The sequence below is a fragment of the Condylura cristata genome, unplaced genomic scaffold (assembly GCF_000260355.1).
Source record: "Condylura cristata isolate star-nosed mole 26May11 unplaced genomic scaffold, ConCri1.0 scaffold00036, whole genome shotgun sequence".
NCBI lineage: Eukaryota > Metazoa > Chordata > Mammalia > Eulipotyphla > Talpidae > Condylura > Condylura cristata.
In genome coordinates this window covers 13,865,129-13,871,084 of record NW_004567137.1, presented here as the reverse complement: position 1 = coordinate 13,871,084, position 5,956 = coordinate 13,865,129, and the positions used below count along the sequence as shown (strand labels likewise).

The following is a 5,956-nucleotide window of genomic DNA, read 5'->3' as shown; positions in this document are numbered from 1 at the left end:
GGCTTATTTCACTAAGCATGATCCCTTCCAGCTCCATCCATGTTGCTGCAAAAGGCACGAGTTTATCTTTTTTGATTGCTGAGTAATATTCCATTGTGTATATGTACCACATGTTTTTAATCCAGTCATCTACTTTTGGCATTTGGGTTGACTCCATGTCTTTCCTATTGTAAATAATAGTGCAATGCACATGGGTGTCAATACTGATGATAAAAGATTGATCACAAAGATATACAAAGAACTGAGGAAGCTCAACAAAAATAAACAACCCCATCAAAAAATGGGCAGAAGGGCTACAAAGACACTTCTCCATAGAGGTGTCCCACATGGCGCGGCAGACCTCTCCTAACTGGCCCGCGGCTCCCCTCAGCAGTGTACTTCATTGTTCTGCCTGTTCTGCTCCCTGCTCTGTCTCTGGTGAATCCTCTCACCAGCCCCCTGCACCTCTGGCCTGTACCTCAGGTCTGTATTTATAAATAAATAAATCTTTAAAAAAAAAACAAACTAGCAACAACAAATGTTGATGAGGATGTGGGCTCTCTCTGCTGTTTCCTCCCATCTGGGGGGCCACCGGCAGCATCCTATAGCTCGTGAGTCCTGCCAGAGTGTCAGCAGGAGGCTGTTCACCTGAACACGTCCCGCTGTGGTGTCCCGCTGTACTCTGGCTCTGGTGCTCCTGTTCCATTCCTGGTTGGCGAGTCAAACAAGGGTCTTGGGTTTTGGACCCACGTGCCCTGCTTGAAGTCTCGTCTCTCAAGGTGTCTGTCACCCTAAGTCCCTTCAGCCTTGTGTGTCTGTTATCCTAATTGCTTAGGCAATTGTAGAGGCGTGGGGGTGGGGTCAGCCCTTATAGATAAGCTGATCTTGTGCTTGTGAGAGTTCCTCTCGGGACCACTGCCCATACTGACAAATGACCTCAGGCGCCTGCGGGGTCCCCCCTCAGAGACCAGGCTGCACCAGCCAGAGGGAGCAGGGCCCCTATCTCAGGATCAGTCAGGGCCCTTCGCTCTGCTCTCATTCATTCTGGGTAAGTTGAACCAGTTTGTTGAGTTAATGTTCAATTGGGGAAAACACTGGTTTGAGCTACAACCAAACTCTTTGGTCTTCTGGGTTAAGAAAACCTGAGCACCAAGCGTGGAATTAGCTTCCTTCAAGGACAGAATTTCCTGTCCCACCTTGACAACATGACACAACTCTGGAAACTCAAGGACCAGGAGGTCCAAGACCCAGGGAGAACTCACCGTGTGGCAGCTGAGCTGATGGGCACACAGGCCCTGGGAACTCCCGATGCTCAGGTGGGCCTTTAGGGCCCCATCTGGGTTGTCATTTGTGGGCTAAAATCATGATCCCAGTAATAGTGATAATTATAATAGACAAAAAGTTTCTTAGATAATCAAAATGAGGATTCAAACCAAGGACAGTGTAACCGTTGGCTGAGAGAATGCTCACCGTTCACAGGTTTGAGTGAGGCTATTATTTACCCAAGAACAAAGGAAGCGATCGTTGTCTTTCATCAAATTGTACAATGATCAGTACATTCATTCCTGACAAAGGTTTCTGGTTTTCACTTGCAGGCTTTGAAGTGTCCCACTTTCCCAGTCGTTCTGACTCAGACCATTGTCATTGTCCGAGCCTCAAGGGAGGGTAGTTGGCCTTGACCCTAACTCTGCTCAGGAGATTCCTGACTGGGGGTTTGTTTTGTTCTTCCTGTCCCTGCCTCCTAGTCAGCAGCAGACCTGAGGAGCCTGGTGGTTTCATTTCCTCACAGGTGGACAGACTTTCTGCAGGACTGCAATTTCAGTAGTATTTGCAAATAGCAAGACTGGTCTTTTCAGTGAGTTTTTGTTTGTTTGGCACAATGCCAAAACAACAAAACAAGCAAGTGGGACAATATGGAATTTAAAAATCTCCTGCACAGAACAGAAAACCACCCATCAAAGAGAAAGACAACCTGTGTGATAGGAGAAAATATTTGCGAGTTACATACTGGATAAGGTATGTATCTTGGATATGTAAAATATCTAAGATGTGTAAGGGGCCGTACAACTCAGTTGCAAAAATCAAGTGACCCAATTAGAAAATGTGCTCATTTTTCTAAAGAAGACAGACAATGGCCACTAAATGCATGAAGGAGGGAGCATGGCATCACTAATCAGACCAGAAGATGCAACCACAGTGCGATGCCCCCTCCCCCCCACACACACACCTATCAGGATGGCCATTATCAAAAAACAAGAGATAACAAGTAATGGAAAGAATGTCAGGGAGAGGGGTGCACTGGTGGGGGTGGGGGAGGAGTTCAGCCACTATGGAAATCACTGAAGAGTTTCCTTTGGAAATTAAATATAAAACTGCCACTTGATCCAACACCACCTCCTCCAGGAATATATAGAAATAAATTGAAATCACTACTTTTTAAAGATGCATTTATTCAACATCATGGTCAGACTATTACGTTTAGCAACCACGGGGGGAAACTCTACACGAAAACCCTCTGTTGGATCTCTTACTGTCCACAGAACAGAAACTAAAATAACCTGTTAGACAATGAGTCACAAACACAGTGCTGGAATTTTTTGGCCTACACGAGAATTGTGTAAAGCATGACTTCTTTGGGGCAGCAAAGCTGTGTTGCCTGCTGCTTGGCTGAGTTCACTCCTCTCTAGTAACCTGTAGCTCCCTGTCACCTCCTGGCTCTCCTCTCCTGCTAAGCTTTGCTTCCTGGCCGTTAATGAAAACCTTCAGCAACTGCCATAGCCATTGCTGCTGCTGGACCACCACAGCCACCTTGGTTTCATGGTTTGGTGAAGTGGTTTGGCCTGGTCCCACTTTCAAGACCAGAGCTCTGCTTCCAGTTTCCTCATTTGATAGGCCCAAAATTTCAAGGTTGATTGTTGTCACTGCCAAAATCACAGTATCCTCCACCACCTCCAAAATGGCTTCCATCATTACCAAATCCTGTACAGCCACCCCCATCACCACCACATCCACAAAAGCCACTTGACCACAGAAGTTTCCTCTACAACCAAAGCTGCCATTTACAGCAAATCCACCTCCACCACAGTTTCCAGAGCCACTGTGACCTTTCTGGCTTCATGAAGCACTGGCTACCTCCTGCCTGGACTGGGCTTTCCTGACCTCACCGCATGGCTCTTCGCAGTATGTTATTGCTGAGTGATGCTTGTCTACAGCGCTATGCTCATCAAAGGTTACAAACTCAAAGCCTCCCTTGCCCCAGCTGGAGCCTTCAGCTTCCCCAGGCTGCTCAACACGATCTCTTAGCTGATGTTCTTCAGCATCTTTTTAATGCCACCAACAAAAATATCTTCTTCACAGTTAAGCAGGCACCACGTCTCTGAGAATCTTCTCCTGACACAGCCCTTTGGGCCCACAACTCTGTCGTCCACCTCAGTGGCACAACACCTCCTCCACGCAGCACCACAACCCCAAAGCCTGGGAGTGGCTGGTGTGCCGTTCTCAGGGCCTTCAAGGCTGAGGGCTCCCCGTTGCTTGGAATGGCGTCTCCACTCTCCTCGGTTGTTTCAGGGCTTGAGACACTGATGAAGAGCTCCCAAAGCTATTCAGATGCCTTGGAGACGAAGACTTACACAAGATGGCAGTGGAGAGGAGATGTGTAGAGCTTCCTTGCCAGTCCGCCTGAAGTCATGATCTTGAGAGACGCCTGCACGGCGGTGTTTATCACCTTAGTCAGGCAGCCAGGACAGGAGACAATTTTCTGTCACCATATAAGTAGGTGAGGAAAGAAATCTTCTTTAAAAAGAAGGAAATATTATTATTTGTGGCATCATAGATGAAGCTGGAAGACATTGTGGTGAGTGAAATAAGCCAGAGAAAAACAAATGTTGTATCTCACTTTTATGTTGGAGTAAAAAACAAAAAATGAAATGCATAGAAATAGAGAATATCATGATGGTTCCCAGGAGCTGGGGGGAAGTTAGGGAGAGTGGTGAGTGGGTATAAACTTCCCATTACAAAATTAAAGTCCGGGGATCTAATGGAGAACTTGAAAACACTAGTTGATACTACTGCATGATCAAAAGTTGATGAGATTAGAACTTATGTTCTCACCCCAAAAATAGTGTGTGAAGTAAATGATATGTTCCTTCACACAATCATAGATGTCCCCTCCTAACATAAACAACCCATCAAACCACTCGGTAGACTTCAGTTCATTTTGATTGGACTGGACAATTATACCCTAATAAGCTGCTGGGATGTGGAGAATAATCAATTTGTAGAGAAGTGACAAGACAAAGGTACAGGGCTTTCGGCGTTTAGGACCAGTGAACTGTGGGGAGGTAAACGTGAGGAGCCGAGTAGCAGCTTGGTGGTGTTCGTAGCAAGGTTTGTGGTGGAGATTTCCCCCAGGTATTGGCTCTCATTTGTAAAAACCTAGATGGTTGGAGACCGGGCCCTCCTTCCTTGGGCAAGCTGCAGTCAGGGAGTTTTCTTGGGTCTACTTCTTCTCAGTTGCCTTCTGAGAACAAACAGAATATTCCTCAAACCAAAGTATGTTCTGGGATCACATGGTCTGCGTCTTCTCCCATGTATACTTTGCAACAAATGCAGCTTCTCCTTTTTTCGCTATTTTGTTTGAGCCAGTCACACTCTTTGATTCTGCATTTTATTTCTGATTCTATTACAAGTTTCATCCCTGAGACTGGAATAAGTAAATCAAATGCAAATGGGCCTTAAAATCTGTTCATCTGATCTGGCCCTTTCAGTCTTATGTAGTCACAAAGATGATCCAAAAAAGCCCACAATTTTCCCAAGGACAAGATTTTTATACACATATTTACATATTTCAGCACTCAGGATGTTTTTCCTGAGGTATATTCCTTGTAATAACTTAAGTCCAAGTTCCAAAAGTAAGGCTAATTGAAAATGAATGTAACAATTTCAAAAAATTATTCGTACCCAATTACCCAGCTCCTGAGAATTGTTCTCAGGAAGCAATACAGAATGTGGGCAAAATTGACAAAACTAAAACTTGCAATACTAGTTCTAATACTGAGCACTTAAAAACATTTAAAAATAGTTACCTGGTTGAATGACTGTAGTGCTTCCATACACTGGACTTATGCAAATTCTATTTACTAAGTATGTTTATGGGTATGGAGATAAATTTAGATGTTAGATATTATAGTTAGATGTAAATAAATGTCACAAGTTATAATATCTTAACTATACAAAACCAGGTACTAAAACACCCAGCAGAGATTAATTAGAATTTCTGTAACCCCATTCCAAATTCCTGGCATCTAGACATAACTTGGATGGTCAGGTCCATTTCTTGTCCAGTTAAATATGATTGGGGGGAAGGAGAGACTGAGGTCACCTTGTTCACTCAGCTGCAGGGGTACATCCCCATAGGTACATTTTGGGGACCTCATGAAGGGAAAGAGCAGCAGGTCATAGAGGGAAAGAAATACACCAAAGTTCGACAGTATTCACAGGATCGTGGTGGTCTTCATTACATATGCTGTGTTGAGGTTTACAAGTGTTCCAAAACAATACACGTATTTTTAGAGTCAGGAGAAAAGTGGGTTCTGTTTTGATGTTTAATTTGGAGCCTGCAGTAATTCCCAGCCCCACATGCTCCAGCGTGTTGCATGGAGGAGATGCATGGTCCAGGGACCCTTGGGTCTGTCCCACCCTCAGTGAACTGCCTTCTGGGGCCATTGCGTGTCAGTGGCTTCACACTGACCTCGCCAGGACCTGGTAGGTCCTAGTCCACTTCTACTTCCAGGGTCACTTTACTCAGGACACAACTGTGTCCAGATTGTGTGATTTAGTTATGATTCCATGCGTTTGTTGATTTTCAAATTATTTCCAATGACTTCATATCGGCTTCCCAAAAACAACTGCAATTTTTTTCAAGGAAAAACCATTTTCAGTATTTCTTTACTTCTCCTTACATAAGCAGACTTATGTG

At 44.7% G+C, this 5,956-nt stretch overlaps 1 pseudogene; it reads right to left on the bottom strand.

Annotated features, from left to right (window-relative positions):
* Positions 1-2,741: 2,741 nt before the first annotated feature.
* The window catches only part of LOC101632082, a 5,374-nt pseudogene continuing 2,159 nt past the window's right edge, over positions 2,742-5,956 (bottom strand).